Source organism: Equus asinus, chromosome 17, assembly GCF_041296235.1.
Source record: "Equus asinus isolate D_3611 breed Donkey chromosome 17, EquAss-T2T_v2, whole genome shotgun sequence".
Lineage (NCBI taxonomy): Eukaryota > Metazoa > Chordata > Mammalia > Perissodactyla > Equidae > Equus > Equus asinus.
The window spans coordinates 14950961-14975763 of NC_091806.1; the positions used below are offsets into that span (position 1 = coordinate 14950961).

Consider the following 24803-nt stretch of genomic DNA (forward strand, 5'->3'; position numbering starts at 1 on the left):
TTAACTAGGGGAAAATGATGTTTTAAGAAAGAGAAAACACTTCATCTTCTGGGAAAGTTGTGGCTGGTCTAATGTAAATGAATAACACGGGTAGAAAAAACAAAACTGCTACTGTCATATGAGAAGTGCAAGTGGAAAGAGCTTTGCTGTGTCTCTCCAAATAATATGCCCTGATGTGGCACAATATAAAGAAATAAGAGAACAAGACAACAAAGGTCACCAAAGCAAACAGCACTGAATTAACAACATTAAGAGACCTATGATGTGTGTATTAAAAAGGGCAGTTTCAGCAATGGATACACATTGCAGAGATAGTAATCTATCTCATTGGGAACACAGAATTGTAAGGAAATCATAAGAAACTGACTGGCAGAGTATATAAATCCCCCAGTACAGCAGACTATGGTGATTGCATTACACTTTTGTCTGCTCATGATGATGGCGTAGTGCAGGGTCTTGAAGATGGCAACATAACAGTCATAGGCCATCCCATGACGATAAAGGTGTCAGTGCCTCCAAAGAAATGAGTCATCAAAACCTGTGTTGTGCAGTTTCTATAGGAAATGGTCTCCCTTTCTGTCAAGAAGTCTGTCATTAGTTTGGGTGTCACAGTGGATGTTTCCCAAAGGTTGGAGAGTGAGAGGTAATTAAGGAAAAAGTACATGGGTGGGTCAACTAGCTTACTGCTTGTAATTGAAATCATCCTCAGCAAGTTTCCTACCCAAACAGAAATGTAACAAAATAAAAATAATGTAACAAAGCAGAGGATTTCAATGTTCTTGTTTTTGGAAAGTTCCAAGAGAATAAATACAGTGACATTGTTGCTTTTTTCCATGGCAGAGCATAGACGCATAAATCACCTGAAATGATATACTTCATGAGCCCATATTTAGAAATCTTTATGGAGAAGAGCAATGATCATATTATATTCAAGGAACTAATTAGTTTTAATATGCATCCTTTAAGTGTCCAAGAGAATAAAAATAAGGTATTCAATTAAAATGACTCTCTAATAAGACTCTGTGTGAACACATACTTGCTGATTTCCATTAAATCTTCCAGGATGTCATGATCAATGTTGCTTACTCAACACAAATGCATTTGATTAATCTACAATAAAGTCTTGGATGCTGCAGAGAAGTTGACAATGATTGACTAGCAATGTGTTCCATTAAACACTTTTGTTATTTTAAATAAAAAGAATTAGGATAAATTCTTACAAGGTTTCTTTGTGTCTGCAGTTTTATAACATATATTTTCATCCCTAACCTCATACCTAGCTTCTTTTACTTAAATTTTCACCTTAACTCTCCTTCATAACTGAGAGTTAATATTTGTCACCCACGCAATGAGTAATAACATTGTAATAGAGAGAGAATTTTAAAACAAAGGTATTCATTTCCATAATGGAATTTTAGGAATTTTAATTAGTTTAAGGATAAATTATTGAGAAATATTTTCCGATAATTTCCAAAATCAAACTACAGTAAGATTAGGCAATAAGTAAGAAAGGCTGTTTATTTTAACTTGAATAAAATAGTGCAGTATATACTACTGGCTTGAATTATTCGTTGAACATACCTGAAATATGTTCCTTATCCCCCTTCAAGCATATTAAGTCTTTTACATGATTTTAAGTGTCCAAATAAAGGAAGACTGGGAATGTTCTCAGGCAAAGCCAATTCATCAATCCATCTGCATTTATGAGGAGTTTGCAAAAAATATTACTTGACTGTCTAGTTGTCTTGGTTCTGAAAGCTACATCTATGCTTACTTTTCTACCTGGCATTCCCCCTTGATTCAAGTTGTTCACAGATATAAAACTACCGTGATTAACTGTTACATATTTTAAGGTTATAAAAAAATTCATGAGTACCATCTAATCATTCATCGTATATTTGAGGCAATCCCTGGTTACATGTCTTAATTAAGCCACTAACTTTAGATATGATCTTTGCAAGTCAGTTAAATTTTTAGAAAGTTTTTTCTTCATTTGAAACTTAGGGAAATGCATCCTGCTCCACATAACTCAGAGTGGTTCTGAGACTCAATTTTGATCAAACATGAGAAAGATCTTTTAAAAGAATAAAAGTACACATTATGGTATTATCGTGTTAAAATTAACATACACAAAGCAAAATGACAAAATTACTTTAGGTTTATAGATGTTAAGGAACTTATGCATAGTAGCATAAGTAGTGCATAGCGTACTAGAGTTTATAAATGAAGTTTTCTGATTCTAGTGACTGCATTCATAATCATTCCACTATACCTCCTCTCAAAAGGGAAAACCTGAAGTAAGAAGATAAATACATCATTAACCTTGACTATCCCATCTCTGAAGTTTGCATTCATTTCTGAATCTTCTAGACAAAACCAGGATATCTTCTCAATCATTGTTCCATTTTAAGCACTCAAATTTAAACTGAAAATTTGTGAATGGAAATATAAAGCTGTAAGTAAGGTTAAAGTGTATGAAAACCACAAACCAAATCAATTCAGGATTCTGACATAATTATGCCAGTGCTAGAAAGTAACAAATGCACAGCTCCCAGATTTCTGTAGGAAGCAATGTATTTCTCATTCTCTCAAACATGAGTAGTGATATTGCATCCTCAGCTATTCGCCATGTAAGAAAAATAGGAGGAAAAATATTTGGGTGCATGCCCTAACACTGCTGCTTCTTAAATTTGTGACCCTGTATACTCTAGTTTCATAACTCTTTTAGCTGTAGAATGAGAGAGCTAGCCTCAATTATCTCTAAGAACCATTTCTATCATGATTTCTTTTTCAGAATTAAAATTATGCTCTTCTTGGCCAATGTCTTACTGACCTTCTGCCTCAAATTCTATTAGTGTATCCTTTTTTCTATCTGCAGTTGTCCAATAAAATAGCAGGATTCTTATGTGACTTTGATCTTACTTTTCTAGAATATGTCTACTCCCTTAATGGACAACCAGATCCTCCTTGAACTTAGCGCTCTTTTAGTCCAAAAATTCTTAGACTACAGAATTTAGAGTGTAGCCTATTTTAAAATTATTGACTAATTTATACATTTTCTTAACCTAGTAGTTAAAGTTTAGCCATTTAAATTATTTCCTTTCAAGTTTATGACTTGAATTTTTTCTCAGCATAGTGAGTGCTACTGATGAGTTTCCCTTTCTAATTTCCCCCAATTTATACATAAAAACTATAAAATTCATACCCTTTTACTAACTACTGTCACTTGTCATACCAATAAATCAAATAAATGATGAGAAGTCACCCTGCAGAAAAACACTTGAAAGCATGAAGAGTACTTTCTTTTCCAAATAGTAAGTAAAATTTTAGGTAAGGATTTTATCCTAAAATTGTATTTGTTTTCTCCCAAGACATTGCTTATTTAGTTCAAATTAATTATTATACATCTCCAAGTAATCAATTCACTAGTTAGTATCCTTTTAGATTGAAATTACAAGGGCAACTCTACAACTGGATTATAAATGCCTTGCAAAAAAGGTAACTCTGCAGCATGTTGTTAGAATCTCATTGGTTAAAAATCCTTGATGTCTGAGATCTGCTACTTATGCAATTTTAGTTTCTTTTTCTCTTTGCTAAAATCTGGGGAAAACCTCTAGATCCGGTCCTTAAGAAATGATCTCCATCCATTCTCACATAGTGTTTTTATCATGTTCTCTGGGGAAGAATGTGTGTTCTTTAATGTATTTTCATTTAAGGTGAATTTCTGGAAAATTATAGATACATAGAATTTTATTGTTTTCCAATTATTTTATTGTGGTCATAATGGCTTAGAACATTGTGTCATTTCATAGGTACACTATTATTTTTAAGTTTCTGCATATACTGCATTGTGCACACAACCAATAGTCTAATTTTTATCCATCACCATACATATGTGCCCCTTTATCCCTATTGTCCAACCCTCCTCCACTCCTTTCCCCTCTGCTAACCACTAATCTGTTCTCTTTATCCATGTGTTTGTTTATCTTCCACATATGAGTGAAATCAGGCAGTGTTTTGTCTTTCTCTGTCTGGCTAATTTTTCTTAAGGTCCCTGAAGGTCCTTCCAAGTTGTTGAAAATGGGAAAATTCGGTCTTTTTTTTTTTTAAACTGAGCAATATTTCATTGTATACACACACACGCATATATATATACATATATATATATATATATGTATATATATATATATATATATATACACACCATATCTTCCTTATCCATTCTTCAATTGATGGGCACTTGGGTTGCTTCCACATGTGGCTATTGTGAATAATGCTGCAATGAACATAGGGGTGCATAAATCTCTTTGAATTGTTTATTTCAAGTTCTTTGTATAAATACCCAGTAGTGGGATAGCTGGATTATATGCTACTTCTATTTTTTAATTTTTTTTGAGCAATCTCCATTGTTTTCCATAGTGGCTGCATCAGTTTGCATTCCCACCAGCAGTGTATGATGATTCCCTTTTCTCCAAATCTTCTCCGGCATTTATTATGTTTTGTCTTCTTAATTATAGCCATTCTGACAGGTGCAAGGTGATGTCTCATTGTAGTTTTGATTTGCATTTCCCTAATAATTAGTGACATTGAACATCTTTTCATGTGCCTATTGTCCATCTATATATCTTCTTTGGAAAAATATCTGTTCATATCCTCTGCCTATTTTTTGGTCAGGTTGGTTGTTTTCTTGCTGTTGAGTTGTGTTGGTTCTTTAATATAAATTTGAAGTTAATTCCTTTTGAGATATATAATTTGCAAATATGTTTTCCCAGTTGGTCGGTAGCCTTTTGGTTTTGCTCATGGTTTCCTTTACCTTGCAGTACCTTTTTAGTCTGATGTATTCCCATTTGTTTATTTTTTCTTTTGTTTCCGGTGCCTGAGTAGACATGATATTTGAAAAGATGTTGCTAAGACCAAAGCCGAAGAATGTACACCCATACTTTCTTCTAGGAGTTTTATGGTCTCAGGTCTTACTTTCAAGTCTTAAGCCATTTTGACTTAATTTTTGCACATCGTGTAAGATAATGATATATTTTCATCCTTTTGCATGTGGCTGTACCATTTTCCCAACATCCTTTACTGAAGAGACTTTCCCTTAGCCATTGTATGTTCTTGGCTCCTTTGTTGAAGATTAGCTGTTCATAGATTTGTGGTTTTATTTCTGAGCTTTCAGTTCTAATCTATTGATCTGTGTGTCTGTTTTTGTGCCAGTAATATGCTGTTTTGGTTACTATAGCTTTGTAGTATATTTTGAAGTCAGGGATTGTGATGCCTCCACATTTATTCTTTGTTCTCAGGATTGCTTTGACTATTCAGGGTCTTCTGTTGCTTCATGTAAATTTTAGGATTCTTGCTCTATTTCTGTGAAGAATATCATTGGGATTCTGATTGAGATTCCATTGAATCTGTAGATTGCTTTACGTAATATTGACATTTTAACTATATTTATTCTTCTATTCCATGATTATGGAATATCTTTCCATTTCTTTATGTCATCTTTTATTTCTTTCAATAATGTCTTATAGTTTTCAGTATATAGGTCTTTCAACTCCTTGGTTAAATTATTTCCTAGATATTTTAGGATTTTTGTGGAGATTTTAAATAGGATTGTATTCTTGAGTTTTCTTTCTGCTAGTTTACTATTAGTGTTTGGAAATGCAACTGATTTTTATAAGTTGATCTTGCAACTTTGCTGTAGTTGTTGATTATTTCTAATAGTTTTCTTGTGGATTCTTTAGGGTTTCCTATATATACAATCATGTCACCTGCAAACAGCTAGAGTTTCTCTTCCTCTTTTCCAATTTGGATACAAGTTACTTCTTTTTATTGCCTAATTGCTCTGGCGGCAACCTCCAGTACTATGTCCAATAGAGTGGTGAGAGTGGGCACCCTTATTTTGTTCCTGTTCTCAGAGGGATGGCTTTCAGTTTTTCGCTATTTGATGTTGGCTGTGGGTTTCTCATATATGGCCTTTATTATGTAAGATACTTTAATTCTATACCCATTTTATTCAAACTTTTTATCATAAATGGATGTTGTTTAATGCTTTCTCTGCATCTATTGAGATGATCATGTGAGTTTTATTCCTCATTTTGATAATGCGGTGTACCACATGGATTGACTTGCAGATGTTGAACCATCCCTGCATCCCTGGTATAAATCTTACTTGATCATGGTGTAAGATCCTGTTCAATGTATTGCTGTATGTGGTTTGCCAGTATTTGGTTGACAATTTTTGCATGTATGTTCATCACCAATATTGGCCTGTAATTTTCCTTCTTTGTGCTGTCCCTTTCTGCTTTTAGTTTCAAGGTAATTTAGGCCTCATAGAAAGAGTTAGGAAAAATTCCATCTTCTTCTCTTTTTCGGAATAGTTTGAGAAAGATAGATATTAAACATTGTTTGAATTTTTGATGCAATTCTGCAGAGAAGTCATCTAATCCTGGACTTTAATTTTGGGGGAGGTTTTCTATTACAGTTTCAATCCCTTTACTTGTTGTTGGTCCATTCAGATTCTCTATTTCTCCTCAATTCATTTTTGGGAGTTGTTTATACATTTCTTCTAGGTTATACAATTTGTTGGCATATAGTTTGTCATAAGATTCTCTTGCAACCTCTATATTTCTGTTGCATCTATTGTAATTTATCCTCTTTCATTTCTAATTCTATTTATTTGAGCTTTCTCTTTCTTTCGTATTGACTCTGCCTAAGGGCTTCTCAATTTTGTTTATCTTCTCAAAGAACCAGCTCTTATTTTCTTTGATCCTTTCTGCTGTGCTTTTAGTCTCCATTTTATTTATTTCTCCTCTAATTTTTAATGTTTCCCTCTTTCTGCTGTCTTCGGGTTTTTTTTCTTCTTATTCTACTTCTGTTAGGTATAGTTTAAAATTACTTATTTGAGATTTTTCTTGTTTGTTGAGCTGGGCATGTATTGCTATACATTTCCCTCTTGGAACTTCTTTCCTCCACACCATAAGAATTAGTATGTTATGTTTTCATTTTCATTTGTCTCCAGGTGATTTTTGATTTCTCCTTTGATTTCTTCATTGATCCAATGGTTGTTCAGTAGTATGTTGTTTAGTCTCCACATATATGTGGCTTTCCAAGCTTTTTTCTTTTAGTTGATTTCTAGTTTCATAATATTGTGGTTGTAAAAGTTGCATGATGATATTTCAATCTTCTTACATTTATTGAGGCTTGCCTTGCTCCCCAAAATATAGTGTATCTTAGAGAATGCTTCATGTGTACTTGAGAAGAATGTGTATTCTGCTGTTTTTGGAAGGAATGTCCTATCTATATCTATTAAGCCCACATGATCTAATGTTTCATTTAATTCCACTGTTGCTTTGTTGACATTCTGTGTAGATGATCTATCAATTGGTGGAAGTGGCGTGTTGAAGTCTCTTACTATTATTGTTTTGATGTTAATTTCTCCCTTTAGGTCTGGTAGTTGTTACTTTACAAACTTTGGTGCTCTTGTGTTAGGTGCATATACATTGGGGTGTTATGTCCTCTTGGTGTAATGTCCCTTTAATCGTTATATACTGCCTCTCTTTTTCTCTCATCGTCATTTTTATCTTGAAGTCTCCTTTGTCTTATATAAGTATAGCAATGCTTCCTTTCTTTTGTTTGCCATTTTCATGGAGTAACTTGTTCCATTCGTTCACTCTGAACGTAAGTTTGTCTTTAGATCTGGGATGTGTTTCCTGGAGGGAGCATCTGGTTGGGTCTTGTTTTTTTAATCCATCCAGCTACTCTGTGTCTTTTTATTGGAGAATCCAATCCATTTTCATTTAGAGTGACCATTGATGTATGAAGGCTAAATATTGCCATTTTATGTCTTATTTTATGGTTGTTCTATATTTCCATTGTTTCTCTTTCCTTATATTTCTGACTGCCATTTCAGTTCCTTGGTTTTATATGGTAGTTTTCTCAGCTTTCTCTTTTTTGTGAATTATGGCTCTGCTCTGAATTTTTGTTTAGTGGCTACCATGAGGTTTGTATAAAGGATCTCATAGAAGAGATAGTCCATTTTCTGATAGTCTCTTATCTGCATTAGCCTAGGCAGATTACTTCCTTTTCCTCTTCCCCCTCTGAGTTATTGTTGCCACATATTCTGTTTTGTGTTGTGAGCTTGTGACTAAATTAAAGTGTTTATAGCTATCTTTGTTGCTTCCCTACATTTTATCTTTTATAATTCTTTGCCAACCTATTCTGAAAGAGAGCTGCAATTTTCTGATTTTGTCTGTCTATTTATCTCTTTGCTCAAAGCTTTGTAGACCTTTGCCTTTTTGTTTCAGATATATGGGCTTCCTTGGTCAATTTTTATAAGGGATGTCTACTAGTGATGAACAACTTCAGCTTTTATTTATCTTGGAAAAGTTTTATTTCTCAATTGTATCTGAAAGATAGTTGCTGGATAGAATTTTCTTGGCTGAAAGTATTGTCTTTCAGTATTTTGAATATATTACTCCATTATTTCCTAGGCTGTAAGGTTTCTGCTGAGAAATCTGCTTAAGGCCTGATAGCAGTTCCTTCATAGATTGTTTTCTTCCTTACTGCCCCTAATGTTTTTTGTTTGTCATTGACTTTTGCCAGTCTTACTATTAAATGCCTTGGATAAAGCCTTTTTGCACTGATGTAATTACAAGTTCTATTGGTTTCATGTACTTCTAAGTCCACTTCCTTATCCAGGTTTGGGAAGTTCTCGGCTATTATTACTTTGAACAAGCTCTCTTCTCCTTTCTACCACACTTCCCCCTCTTGAATACCTATAATCTTTTTGTTGCCTTTCTTAATTGAGTCAGATATTTCTCAATGAATTTATTTTCTTAAGTCTTAATTCTCTTTCCTTCTACACATGAAACATTTTTTTATATTTCTCTCCTCTAAATCAATAATTCTGTCCTTCATATGTCAGTTCTATTTTTAAGGATTCTTGATTATTTTTTTAATCTCATTGTGTTCTTCATATGCATAATTTCTGTTTTTGTTAATAGTTTCGATGTCTTTTGTGAAGTACTCCTTCTTCTCATTAACTTTATTCCTTAGCTCATTTAACTGTCTTTCTGTGTTTTCTTGTAACTCACTGAGTTTCTTTATGACAACTATTTTGAATTCTCTATCATTTAGATTGTAAACTTCTGTGACTTCAGGATTGGCTTCAGGAAACTTGTCATTTTCCTTCTGCTTTAAAGTATTACTTTGTTTTTTCATGGTGTTTGATAAACTGAACCTCTGCCACTGCGTTTGTGGTGGTATCACATTGTAGATTCCACCTCCCACTGCTGAGGGAAAGCGAGAGCTATGTTTCTGATTCTGCCTTTTCTGCTGGAAGTTATGTTGGTGTGGCTACTCTGCATTAGTGCAGGCTGGTGACAGCCTTTCAGCAGGTCGCTCTTATGGGGGCAGGGCCTCTGTGTCTCTGTGCTCAGCAGGTGGATTGTGCAGGTGCAGGCTTGTACTGTGCTTATGGGTGGTTTGGCAGAGCTTTGTGAATAGGGCATCTTTGTGGGGGCCAGGCCATGGCCACTTTCTTGGGAGCATACTCACTGGTAGGCCCTGCTTTAGCATAATGGGCAGTCTCCTAGGCCAGGATAGTGTTCACATTCACACCAGGTTGCCCCCACTTCCTCTTACAATCACACTGTCTGCTGTGCCCAGTGGGTGGGGCTACTTCTCAGGAGCCAAGCCACTACCTCTTGGAGTGGGTGGGGAGCATTCCCATTGGTGGGACCTGCTTTGGCACAATGGGTGCTGCCATTGACTGGGATATCATTCACACACTGGCTGGGTGGTCTCTGCTCCTCTTAGCATCATGCCAATTGCTGTATAAGGCTCTGTGATCCGGCTCATTGCTGCCAGGGATGGGGAGGAGTGCACACACCTATCTCCACTGCTTCCTGGGGATCTAGTCCATCCACCTTCAGATGTGTAGCTCTGTGGGTCTTTCACGCATCCTATTGAGCTGTGTGGATATCCTCTCTGGTCAATGAATGTCCATTTAGTTCTAATTCAGAGGAGGAGAGATAAAGAGAACAGTTCATTCCCTCATGTTGCTGATGTTCCTCCCCTAGAACTTTCCTTCACGTATATTTTAGGTTTACAAAATGCTCATTAAAATAATTTGTTAACAGTGAAAATTAATATTATGTAATTTTACTCTAGTCTTGTATCATTTCCAATAGGCTTTCCTATTTTTATATTCACATTCAAAACTAATGCTTGCTTCTGCTTTGCTCTCTGAGCACCAGTAACAATAGCAGATATTTTGTAAACAAGTACTCTGTGTCTTACATGAACTGATTCATGGCAGAATTTAGCTTATTTTTCTTTAAAACAATCCTATGCAATAGATACTAACAGCAATTCCATTTCACAGATGAGGAAACTAAGATATAAACTATTCTTATGAGATAGAAATTACATTTGCGGTAGAAATAGCATGTGACTGTGATGTTATTTTTTGTCTTGAATAAGAGTTATATGAGAGCTTACTTTATCATTATTCATTACTCTGTACATTAATGTCTCCTTGGGTGTCTTATTTAATGATTAAAAGATTAAAGTAATGAATGTATTAAAATAACCAAAATTCATAACGTAGGTACTGAAAATTAATGCAAACTGTAAGTTTGCTTTGCCTCTAAAGTACAAACTGCCAAGGGATTCTGGGAGATCTACTTATGATTAGTTTATTTCTTACAATCCAATTAATGTTTGTTTTTCAAAGTTTTTTTCTTTGTGTGTTAGAAGTCTCCCTCAGTCTTTATTTAGTCAATGTTTTTACGTGTCCTTCAGATCTCAGAATTTTCTTCATGAGATCTGCTATGTTCCTTTTCTCTTTTCTTACATTCTTTTGTCCTCACTCGCCCATTCTTTCTAGCTATACTTGTTTACTTAAAAAGCTCATGTATTCTGTGGATTCTTTCCACCTTAGCATAAAGGACTTAAGTATCTCTTCCTAGGTTCTTTAAAATCACCTTGAAAACATACATTTATATCTATGATACATTTTCAGCTACTTTTTTGTATAAACTGAGTTATGGGTCTAGGTTCATTATCTGCAAATGGACGCCTGGTTGTTCCAGTAATTTTTTTTTTAAAGACACTATCTTTTCTCCATTAAATTATTTTCCCTTTTGTTAAAACTCAATTAAATATATTTTTACGGATCTCTTTATAGACTTGGTATTCTGTTCCATTGATTTTGTTTACACGTTCTGTCCACGAATACCACAAGGTCTTGATTACTTTAACTTTATGGTAAGCCTTACAATTGGGTAATATGTGTCCTCCAAAATTGTTTTCCTTTTTCAGAGTTATTTTGGCTATTATAGTTGCTTTTTCTTCTCATATGAATTTGTGAATCATCTTGTTGGGATTTATTCAAAAAAGCTTGCTAGGTTTTTGACTGTGATTGCATTGAATCTAAACAACAAATTGGAGAAACTGACACCTTAACAATAGTGAGTCTTCTAATCAATGAGCAATGTATATCTATTTACTTAGAAATTCTTTTACTTCATTGTTGTGTAGGTTTCTGCCTACAGAACTGGCAAATATTTCATTAAATTTATATGCAAATATGTTCTGAGTGTTTTTTAAATTTATATTTCATTTTTCTATTTTAGTGTATATGAATGGAATTCATTTTGTATGTGGACAATGTATCCTATGAGCTTGCTAACTCACTTATTAGTTCCAAGAGATATTTATATATTCTTTGAGATGTTAACATAGGCAGTTGTGTTGCCTAGACATAGGGATAGGCTTATTTGTGCTAATTTGTGTGCCTTTTAATTTTTTCTCTATTACACTAGCTAAGACTTCCAGAACAATACTGAGTAATAAATGGTTAAAAAGGATACGCTTGCCTCACTCTAGATCACAAAGGGAAATGTTAGTCTCTCACCATTATTATGTTAGTTGTTTCTTATTTATAAATTTTTTATTAGGCTAAGAAAGTTCATTCTGTTCCTTGATTGATAAGGGTGTTAAATATGAAGGGCTGCTAATTTTTTTTTAATTTTTTCTTCATCTATTGATATAATGACATATTTTTTTTCTTATTTGGTTCATTAATATGGTGAATTACATTGATTGCTTTTCAAATGAAGAAGACTTGCATTACTTGGATGAAACCTGCTTGGTTGTGATGTATTTTTTTAATTGCTTGATCTGACTGACTAATGGTTTGTTAAAGATTTTCATGTCTATATTCATGAGCAATAAAAGTCTTTCATTTTCATTTCGTTTAGTATTTTTCATAAATGAACCCCACTTTTTAAAAAATGATATATTATATATAGTTTGCATTTTTAATGTAAAAGTTGAATACTGAATACAGCTTTTATATTAACCTGCTATCTCATGGCAAAATGGTACAGTGGAAAAAGGAGAGATGAGTAGGATAGTCAGGTAGACGTGGATTCAAAGCCACAATTAAGCAGTATTTAATAACTCCCTACACTGAGGGGAAAAGATTGGTGGGCTAAGAGCATCTGTAAAATTCTCTCTTCTTTCACTTCAAGTTTGTGTTGATTATATTGCTACATTATTACTAGTAGTATTAGTATCACTATTGATTATATTACTATGGCCATATCACCATTTCCTTTAATTGCCATGGTTTTCCAATCTCAGTTCAATTATAAGAGTATTCACCGTAATGAGTATAGTGTGGAATGATATTGTGGAGGATTTTGTGAATAGTTTTAGTTTTTTCTTTTCATTTAAGAAAATAACATGAAGTCTAGACACTTTACTAGAATAAACTATGAGTTATTTATCTCCTATTTTTTCATTAAGATATAATTGTGTTCTTTTATTCCATAGACACAGGTCTTCTTATGTTTTAGAAAGTTTTTTACATATTACATCTCTACTGTTCAGAGATGGCAATTATTTGTATGTTGCATTTCCCTTTCTGTCTTATTAATCACTTGCTTTATAAATCTTTTGAAGTTATAGTTTATTTGTATATTTTCTCTTTTTAAATTTTTTCAAATGACTTCCATGGTTGTTTTAAGTAGTGTCTAGGCTGTTTTTCTGTTTTGATAGATGTGATAACAATTCTCATATCATTTTCTTTCCTGGGCTCACTCAGCATTCGTCTGATAGCCTGATATAATTTTGTTATTATTTTTCAACTTTGCCATTCCACAAAATGGACATTTATATTTTTTTAAATGGAATAAAGAAGGATTATCCTTTACTTTCTTTTGTTAATAAAATACATTTTTCCTATTATTTCTATATTACTTTTTCCTTTTTAGGTTTAATTATCTGTCATTTTCTTTCTTTTTTATTTTGTTTTTCTTGATTTTCTTATTGTTTTTAATTGAATTTAAGAAGAATAACAGGGAGCAATGCTTTTCTCCTGACATATTTAGTCAAAAGAAAATACTGTAATCTTAATTGCTAAATATAAGCCATTGTGAATGATAGATTTTAGTGCATTATTTTCCACTAATTCAACAAATAATCTCACAACTCCAATTATTGACAACCTTATAAGATAGGTATTTTGAATTACCAATGCAATGTTATGAGAGTTGATAGAATGAGATATCAGCTCTTCTTGGGATAACGATAAGGTTCTCATAGAAGGTGGTGATGAAGATAGTTCAACTTATGTCATCAGACTCTACAATTTCTTCTCTTTACTGTGACCCTTCCATCTCAAATGACTTCCTGGGTCCTTTTCCTGCTTCTCTGCTGCTATTCATCTCCTAAGTACTGCCTGGAATGACTTTCCTCTTGGCTTCAGTTTATCTAAATTGTACCTGTCTTTTCAAAATGATCCCTTCTCTGAAAATCTACTCCAGTTTACAGTGATCGGTACTTCCTTTGGAGTCCGGTGACCCATTTTTTTTTCCATTTTGTCCTAGACATAAGCAAATGCTCCTTTGAGCTGCTGTTTTATTTTTGTGTCTAGGTATTATCTCCCCAACTATGCTATACACCTCTAATAATACTAAATAACATTCATGAGAACTAATTCTATGCTGGACACTCCAATTTTAAGTATTTGAAATGTATTACTTCCTTGACTCCTTCCAACATCTCTGTGAACTAGAAACTGTATATCTTTATTTTAGAGATTAAGTGAATGAGTCACAGAGAGATTTAAAAACTTGCTCAAAGTGACACAGTCAGTAAACTATGGAATTGCGATTTACACCCAGGCAATGTGCCACCAGAAGCCATGCAGCAAACTATTTCATCTCAGCTGCTGTTGAATGCTCAATGCCTCACTCCCCACTGATAGAAAAGAGGGTTCTATTTGGCAAAGGAGAATGTAAAGGAGGAAAAAACCCATATTGTTTTCTTAGGAATCCTCTCTGAGAAAAGATACTATTAGGAGGTAATACTTGGTCCAAAAGCCACGAAGAACACGTTAATTTTGTCTCCTCAAGGGTAAACCCTTGAGGTTTTAGTTCTTTGCAAACCTAGCTCTAAATTATTGAAAACTCTCAAGAAAATGACAGTTATTCTGTGCAGAATGTGAATCAAAGTGAAGGTCAAAGAGCATCTCTTTACTCCTAAGGTCAGCCAGATTGGGGATTTGTCTTCACTAAGCTGCTAGAGAGTCCTGCCTCTCAGGTATGGTTACAACAATGAAGATAGTGGAATGTTCTAATCTTCCCTCTAGAAAATGATCATTTCCTTTCAAGTAGTTGAAGGAGTTATATAAAGGATATCCTTAAAGAAGTGAGTTCATTGCATTTTGGATAATAACAAATTGTTTTAAGTATGGTGGATAATCATCAGGATGAGGTTAACTTCCAGAATATAATCTCCACACCCTAGATTCTCTAAAGAGAGCAAATTTGCCATTTTGTTCACATCCTTATAGGACTAAGCTACAGGGTCGTGTGACTTTTCCTGAACTGAATTTCCTGTTTATTTCTTTATAATATAATGATACTGCAGAACCAATGAGGAATTCCAAGGTCAGAGAATACTAGATATGAAAAGGATGTAGTGATTATCATCTTCATTTTATACAACACTCACGATGACATATTCAAATGAATAAAAAAGAGGTACCCCTACACACTTATATCAATATATTTGTATGAGGATAAACCAGAATCATTCATGCAATGGAGAATGCTCCTAAGAAGCCTATAATTCTCTTTGTGACACATGAAAATATACTCCACATAGTATTAAGCAAATAATCGTGATAAAGATTAAATGATCATATATTTAATACAGTCACTATATCATATTGTAAGTAAGTAAGCTTCACCTACTAGTTATTGTATAATCAAGAATAGTACATTACTTTCATTTTACTTAAACAGGACATTAATTGAAATGAAAATAAATATTGTTTAAAACCACATTTTTTCATATAAATTATTCTATAATGATCTCTACTAGGAATTTTAAACAGCTTGATTCTTTTTACCTTGGCTGTTGAGTCAGAAAGTAATATTTTCTTGAGGGTGTTCACAACATAAAATACTCTGCACTTGATGTTTTACATATAGTACTATTGGAATTGCTATTGCCTGAGAAATTTCAGTATAAGTGTTTTAAAATAAGTTTATATAAAATAGAGGAAATCACATAAAATAATTCTACATTATTTTGTGCAATAGATGCTTAATTTTCCATGGCAATTTGCTGTTCAACACTTACCAGATCACTTGATCACAACGGCAGCACCTCTCTGTTCATTCCATGGCAGCATATCCCTTTATCGATTTATGTGGTTGGGAGAAATTTCTACAACCATCCTTTGCTCAACAATCTGAAATTTTATATCCTTGGTTCTTGGTGCCTCTTCTCTCTTCACATCTGCCAAATGTTAAGTCTTTGTTTCTCAGGGCAGCTCTTTATGAACATAAACAGCTATCATTTATTTCATTAATCTTTAGAATGAATAACTTCTTTTTCAATTTCAGAGATTGTTTCCACATTCTATGATAAGTGGGAGTAGGGAGTAGACTGATAAACACATATATGAATTGTGTCTTAATAATATTACAATGGTACTGATCTTTCAATGAGAACAAGGACTCTTCTCTCAGTCTTTCCCAGATGTCTATCATTAGTACTCAAATATCTCATTTTTTTTTTTTTTTTTGGTATAGTATTGCCAGCATGGATATTCCTAAGTGGATTTTATTATCCCGTCATACAATAAGATGAAACATGGAGAGTAATTCTCATTTCAAATACAATTTTATAACTTGTGAGTGTTCTAGATATTATAGTTGGACTCCTTGTTTTATGGAAGAGTACTTAACCCAAAGAGAACAAGGGTGAATTGCCTAAGTTTATACAGGATCTGTACAATTCCCAGACCTAATTTCTAGGAATATTGTCTTGCAGATCAACAACATTCCAATACTTGTTTGTTATAGACCTTTGTAAAATAATCTGTTATTAGCTTAAAATATTATTTGTAATTGCTAATGATTGATTTTTTAAATGATAAATATTCTTTTTCTTTCTTGTAACATATTAAAACCGACCAATAAAAGAGAAGAATCAGACAGCAGTGACTGAATTTCCTTTCTTGAGCCTCACAGATCATCTCCCTCAGCAGATTGTCCTCTTTGTCATGCTTCTCCTTGCCTATCTTGTCACATTGGGGAGTAACATGGGGATGATCACTTTCGTTCGGATTGATCCCAGACTTCACACGCCTACATACCTTTTCTTGAGCCACCTCTCCTTTGTAGATATTTCTTCCTCCTCTTCCATTGCGCCCAAGATGTTCTGTGATATCTTTGTGGAGAAAAAAAGGCATCTCTTTCATGGTTGTGCTGCACAGATGTGGTTCTCTGGTCTCTTTATTGTAACTGAATGTTTCCTCTTGTCTTCCATGGCATATGATCAGTATACGGCCATATTTAAGCTCTTGTATACTTTCATTATGGCCCAGTGGGTCTGTGTGCAGCTGGTAGTATGACCTTATGCTACGACTCTGATAAGGACAATGACTCATACAATTCTCACTTTTTTCTTATCCTTCTGTGGTCAAAATACTATCAATCACTTCTTCGGTGACATTTCACCACTACCTTCTCTTGCATGTGCAGACACCTGGATCCATAAGTTAGTGCTTTTCACCTTGGCTGGAGCGGTACTCCATGGTCTGACCATCATTGTTTCCTATAAAGATCCTGACAGCTGATGGGAGGAAGAAAGCTTTCTCTACTTGTTCTTCTTGCCTGGCAGTCATCTCCATCCTATTTAGGTCTCTTTTCTTCATCCATGTTCAGCCTAGCTCAGGTTTCTCCCTATATTCCAGTAAAGTCATATCTCTATTTTATACCGTGGTAATTCCAATGTTGAATCCCTTCACCTATAGTTTGAGGAGTAAGGAAGTAAAAGATGTATCCAGGAGGAAGTTTGAAATGAAAAATTATCTAACTAGTAGGAAAATAGAACTCTATTTGCATTGCACCATAGATGTTGGTGCAGAATGTATAGTGAAAAGAACAATGAACTGCAAATCAGAATGTTGAGACCTTGCTCTGCCAGTTCACAGGTTATTTGAAAAATGAAATAGTTCTTAGATATTTTTCTGCCTTAGTCTTGATCTCTGTGACATGATGTGTCTTCAAAATAATATTGAAATGCATTGAGAATGCAAATATAAAAATTTATTAGAAGCAATCTCAGGTGAATATTTGTAAAATCATGAGTGTGTGAACACTGTTAAATCCAGCCATGAAAATAAAAATTATAATGGAAAGACCCAAGCACCTTAACTATATTAAAAGGCAAACCAGGGGGCTGGCCCCCTTGCCAAGTGGTTAGGTTCGCGCGATCCGCTGCAGGCGGCCCAGTGTTTCGTTGGTTCGAATCCTGGGCGCGGACATGGCACTGCTCATCAGACCACGCTGAGGCAGCACCCCACATGCCACAACTAGAAGAACCCACAACGAAGAATATACAGCTATGTACCGGGGGGCTTTGGGGAGAAAAAGGAAATAATAAAATCTTAAAAAAAAAAAAAAGACAAACCATAATGTGAGGAAGATATTTGTGCATGTGTGCCAAACAATGGGATAACATTTCTAATATTTAAAGATCAGCCCAAAATTCACAATGAAAAATAAAATCAATAGATAATGGACAAATAAACTGACAGTTCACAGATTCAAAATTCAAATTGTCAAAAATGTAGAGAAAAATGTTCAACATCATTATTGGTAAAGTAAATGAAACAAAATTAAAAAGTCAATTCAGTGTCTTTCAATGCAGATGAAACATTGATAGTTTTCAATGATGGCGAGATTCCCTTTTGGATACATACACTTATTATCTCTTGTTGATAGTATCAATCATATGAATTGCTCTCTTTTCACAATATAATCTGGTATTTTTTATTAAAATGATACATTTATATGGCATTTGACATATAAACCTTTAGAAATCTAGACTACATAAATATACATGCCAATGCACAGGATTACATATACTTCAGTATTATGTGTAGTGGTGAAGAAAACTAAAATAAATAACTTGGATGTCTACCATTATAAGAAAAGTGCATTTTTTTTCGCTGAAATGTTCAGCAAATGAAAAGACTTAATCAAGTAACCCTGGGCTGACCTGGAAAGAGCTATTGTACATGGTCACTGTTAGGTAAAAGTAAAGTACTTGAAGATTAGTGCACAGCACTAAGCATTAAGAAAAAGGGAGAACCTAAATGATGAATAAAATGTACATATATATGCAGGTGTAGATGAACATAGGGAGGACTGTAAAGGATACACAACTATCTGTTGGCATTGATTACTTCAGTGGGAGTTGTTTTGGAGGTAGGAAAGATGAGGTTTTATTCATACATATTTGAATTGTAGCTTATTTGTGCCCTCTGGTCCTACTTGGGCTGGGACCATATGTACCATTTTCATCTTATGACAGATTGCTGCTGTTCCCATCTGACTTTATTTATTGGAGGATCTGACAGGACTCAGCTTATTATAGCAGGCCTGGATGTATAATCACGTGATGTATCTTGTACAAGTGTTCCCTCTTTACCAGGGCTCAGAATTAGACCAGGAGCTGTTTCTCAAAAGCCATAAAATTTGCAAGGATTTGGTACTGAAGCCCAGGACCTGTGTAATTCTCTCACTGAGGGGTGTAATTAGTTCCATTCTGCTTCTTCTCTTACTAATATGACTTTCCTCATAGAGTCTGTTGTATCATGTCACCTAAGTGGCAGGACTGCTTCTTCTGAAACTGGGACATGCTGAAGAGCCCTTTCTTGTTCTGTATTCCACTTAAGGCTGGCTGCCTTCTGTGCTGATTGGTATATTGGGAATATTCTCGGCTGTGTAATATGTTGCCTCCAAAAACCAAAGAAGCCTACCAGAACACTGTGGCTCTTTCTTCATGAATTTTACTTTGAAGGTGGTGTTCCAGCATGCTTCTAACCACTCGATCTGTGAAAACCTTCCCAAAGTGTCAAATTCCTGAATATTAATAGAGTTTATCTTCCACCTGCTAGAGCATATGAGTCTTACCAAGGCCTCCAATGTTCTAGCAACTGATAAGGGAACCTGCTCTAGCAGTATGATGTTATCAATATAAGGGGTCAGTGTAATGTGTTAAGGGCTCCTGCAGCAATGGGCTCTTGTCTGTCATCTGTCAAGTAGTGTTTGATTCCAGAATCTCATCCCAAAAATCTTCTTCCAAAGGACCACTTCTAATACCAGCTTTCTTAACTTGGGGTTTCACAGAAGCAAACCCTGAGATAAGGCTTCAAGTGCAAACAGCTTATTTGGGAGGCAAAGGAAGCACTAGTTTAGGAGTTAAGAAGTGAGAGAGTGAATGGGAAAAAATACTCTCTAGTATGAGTTTCCTATTTTTAATTTGGGATTTGTGGTGTATAGACGTGTATTCTTTCTTACAATCTGGAAACTTTCTAATCTGTTTTTCTTTTTTATTTTTTTCCTTGTTTTAAAATTTATTTAATTTTTTAATTTTTTTTTTGTTGAGGAAGACTGTCCCTGAGCTAACATCTGTGCCAATATTCTTCTATTTTGTATGTGGGAGACTGCTAATGCATGGCTTGATGAGTGCTGTGTAGGTCTGTGCCCAGATCCAAACCCATGAACTTCAGTACACTGAAGCAGAACAGATGAACTTAACCACTATGCCACCAGGCTGGCCTCATGTTTTTCTCTTTTCTAGTGGTTAGCTTTAGAAATATATATAGCAAAAAAATTATTATTTCTTGAATTACTGCTTTATTTATTTAACGTGTTCATGAGCAGATTGCTGCAGGGCACAACTAAGGGCTAACCCTGTTAGAGATGTCTAAGTGTCAGTGTAAAAAACCCATGCATTGGAGTAATTCCACTTGAGTGCTAGGAGAGCCGGGGAATGTGTCCATAAGCCACTCTTTGGTAGAGAGCTGCACCTAAGAAGTCCTATTTTCTGACACTTTTCCATGCTGGGCAGGCAGAAGTGCAGCAGGAAGATGAATCTTCAAGTGAAGAGATGCAGGTGCTGGTAGTAGAAGGCTGGGCTGATGTACATTGAAATGATAAGAGTGAAGCTCAGGGTCTGCTCTATCAGTCAGTGTAATAAATGGAAACAGCCGCACACGTTCCCTAGTGCTGACATCTAGCCAAGAGCTGATTTTCAAACTTACTTCTTGCTAGGTAGTAGTGGGAGACACAATTGCATCATGCACTCCTCTTGCCCAATGAATGTTACCATTGTCTCCTTTTGAATGACTGTGTTTAAATCAGGACAATTTACAAACTTGATTCAAATAAAGTATTGGGAATATTGAGATCAGATATTATAAATCCATATATTACCTCATTAGAAGCTACCTCTTAGCTACCTTTCAAAATTTAGATTTCAGGCCCAAAAAATGGTTACTGAGCAGAGAAGTGAGGAAGACATTGACAATTAAAATCACCACAAACCAAGACCATAAATAAATTTTGTCTTAGCTGTGCCATTTCATTTTTAAAGCTTTCTGCTTTTAATACTTGTTTTAAAATTATTTTACTGTATGGTATGACGTTTTTCATGTTTTGTGGCTTGAGTAAAATATATATATTTCTCTTGATGATTTCATTGTTAATTTAGTAGTTGTTTTTATTTTTTATTTTTAAGGTTGGCCCTGAGCTAACATCTGTTGCCAATATTTATTTTTTTTCTTCTTCTTCCCAAAGTCCCCCAGTACACAGTTGTATAACCTAGTTGTAGGTCCTTCTGGTTCTTCTATGTGGGACACCGCCTAAGCATGCCTTGATGAGTAGCACTAGGTCCGCACCCAGGATCAGAACTTGTGAATCCCGGACCTGCAGATGTGGAGTGCACAGACTTAACCACTTGACCACGGGCTGGCCCCTCTCCTGATGATTTGACAATTGTATGATTTATTTTTATCTTTTGGTGTTAACCTTTACCATTGTACATAATAAACTTCTACTTCTTGAATTATTACCTTAAAATCATATCAGTATGAAAGTTGTTAGTATGAATACATTTGTATTTTTTCCTATTTTCCTTCCATAGAATGATTTTAATAGATTATATTACTATCCCTAATACTCCTAGTGGTCAATTTTCTATGTCTTAGAATATACTTACATATCAAGTACTGTATTTATCACATTTAAACTGTATTTAATCACTCCCTACACCGGGATGAGGTGATTGGTAGGCTAAGAGTGTCTATAAAACTCCCTCTTCTTTCATTTCAAGTTTTATTGATTATATTATATAACCCAGGAAATTACTATTACTATACAGGAATTACTATTACTATTACTATATCATTAGTAGCAGTATAAGTATCACTATTTATTATATTACTATTGTCATATCACCTTTTCCTATAATACCCACAGCTTTCCAATCTTGGTTCATCTGTAAAAGTATTCACCTTAAGGGATATAGTGTGGATTGATATTGTGGAGAATTTTGAGAAGAGCATGAGTTTTTTCCTCTTAAATTAAGAAAAAAATGAAGTCCAGGCACTTTACTAGAATAAACTATAAGTCATTTATTTTATATTTTTCCCTTGAGACATATTATGTACTTTTATTTCACAAATACAGACCTTATGTTTTAGAAAGTTTTTTACATATTACATCTCTCCTCTTCAGAGATAAGAATTATTTTTTTGTTATATCTTCCTTTCTGCCTTATTAATCAATTTCTCTTTAAACCTTTTGAAGTTGTAGTTTATTTTTAATTTTTAAAAAATTTTTCTCAAACATCTTCCATGATTGTTTTAAGTAGTGTCTATACTCCTTTTTTGTTTTGTTTCAAGTGATACACAATTCTCATATCATTTACTTTCCTGGGTTCAGTCAGCTGAATTCCCATCATCTGATATAATTGTGGTATATGTTTTTAACACAGCTATTCCACAGAGTGGGTATTTTTATTTTTAAAAATGTAAAGAGGATTTTCTCTGTTAATAGCTTACTTTTCTTCTACTATTTTCCATATGACTTTTTCCTTTTTAGGTTTAATGGATGTCATTTTCTTTTTTTAATTTGTTTTTGTTGTTTTTCTTATTGCGTTAATAGGTTTTAGGAAGAATTACAGGTAGAAGCACTTTTTCTCTGACATCATTAATCAAAAATATATAATATAATTTACATTACTAAATATAAACCATTATTAATTATAGATTTTAATGGTTTGTTTTCCACTAATTCAACAAAAAAATCGCACAACGCAAATTATTAACAACGTTCTGAGATAGATACTTTGAAATGCTAATGAGCTACCAAAGCAATGTTATGGGGGTTCATAGAATGAGATATCAGCTCTTCTTGGGATAAACAATAAGGTTCTCATAGAAGGTGGTTATTGAGATAGTTCAACCTGTCATTAGACTCTATGCTATCCCCACCCCTTTCTCCACCTCAGACAACTTCCCCATTTCAGTTCCTGCTTCCCTGCTTCTCTTAGCACTTAGCGCTTCTCCTTATGACTGCCTAGAAAGCCTTTCCTCTCAACTTCACTTTATCTAAATTTTACTTGTCTTTCCAGTCCAGTTCATTCCCTGAACGTTTTCTCATCTACCCCAGCTTACAGTGATCTGTCCTTCCTTTGGAGTGCAGTGGCCACTTTTTCATTTTTGCCTAGAGATAAGCACATACTCCTTCCAGCTGCTGTTTTATTTTTGTGTCTAGGTATTGTCTCCCCAACTATGCTATAGACTTCTGATAATACTAAATGACATTCATGAGCACTGATTCTATGCTGTACACTCTTAGAAGTACTTTAAATGTATTACTTCATTGACTCCTTCCAACATCTCTGTGAACTAGAAATCATTTATCTTTATTTTAGAGATGAAGAAAAGGAGGCACAGAGAGATTTAAAAACTTGGTAAAAATGACACAGCAAGAAACCTATGGAATTTGGATTTACACCCAATCAACGTGGCTCCAGAATCCAGGCAGCAAATTACCTCATCCCAGCTGGTGCTGGTTGCTCAAGCCTCACTCCCTACTGATAGAAAAAATGGCTGTCTTTTGGCAAAAGAAGATCCAAATGGGGGGGGGTGGGGAAGCCACATTATTTCCCTAGGAATCTTCTCTTTGAGAAAGGACACAATTAGGAAATAATACTTTGTCCAATTGCCACCAAAATCATGCTAATTTTGTCCCTTCTGGTATAAACTCTTGAGATTTTAGTTCTTTGGAGACCTGGCTCTAAATTATTGAAAACTCTCAATAAAATGTCCCTTATTCTGTGCAGTAGATGAATCAATGTGCTGGTCAAAGAGCATCTCTGTACACCCAAGGTCTTCGAGATAGGAGATTTGTCCTTTTCATCAAGAATGTAGAAAGTCATGCCCCTTGGAAAGGTTACCACCATGAAGGGAGTTGAATGTTCTAAGCCTCCCTCTAGAAATTGCCCATTTCCTTTGAAGCAGTTAAAGGAGCTACATAAGGAATATCCTTAAAGAAGTGAGTACTTTGCATTTTGGATAATATGAAGCTTTTGAAGTATGGTGGAGAAACATCAGCATGTGTTTCAACTTTAGGAATATAACCTCCCCTCCCAAGGTTCTCTAAAGAGAACAGACTTTGGCATTTTGTCCACATCCTTATGAGACTAAACAACTGGTTCATGTGACTTTTTCTGAATTGAAGTTCCTGTTTAATTCTTTATAATATAGAGATACTGCAATGTCCATGAGCAACTCTAAGGTCACAGAGTGTTACATATGAAAGAGGTATAGAGATGCGCCTCATTGTTTTATAGAAGACTCAAAATGACTTATATTCAAATACGAAAAGAAAGAAAGAAGGAAGGAAGGAAGGAAGGAGGAAGGAAGGAAAGAAGAAAGGCAGGCAAGCAGGCTGAATGGCTGCACCAAAACTGGTAGCAAACTTTATAACCTCCTACATCCACACACCTATATTGACATATTTGGATGGGCATAAATAAAAAGATTCATGCAATGGATAATGCTCCTAATAAGCCTAGAACTTTTTCGTGACTGCTGAAAAATAACTACACATAGCATTAAGCAAATAATCATAATAATGATAAAATATCATGAATTTAATATGAAGTCACTATTTTATATTATATATCAAATGCCACATATACTTATTGTATAATTCAAGAGTAGTGCATTGCTTTTATTTTATTTAGAGAGGACTAAATTAAAATGTTAACAAATATTATTTAAAGCTAGATTCTTTTTCCTCTAAATTCTCCTATATAATGATCTTTTCCTAGGAATTTTAAACAGCTTGATTATTTCTTTGCTGACTAATGAGTCAGCAAGAAATATTGTCTTGAGGGTGTTCTCAGCATAAGGTAATATA

The 24803-nt window shown here is 34.5% G+C and overlaps 2 pseudogenes; one reads left to right on the plus strand and one right to left on the minus strand.

The window, feature by feature from the left end:
• Positions 1-22: 22 nt before the first annotated feature.
• On the minus strand, positions 23-703 carry LOC139040895 (olfactory receptor 4P4-like; annotated as a pseudogene).
• Positions 704-16501: 15798 nt separating this feature from the next.
• Positions 16502-17492, plus strand: LOC139040896 (olfactory receptor 5G29-like; annotated as a pseudogene).
• The last annotated feature ends 7311 nt before the right edge of the window (positions 17493-24803 follow it).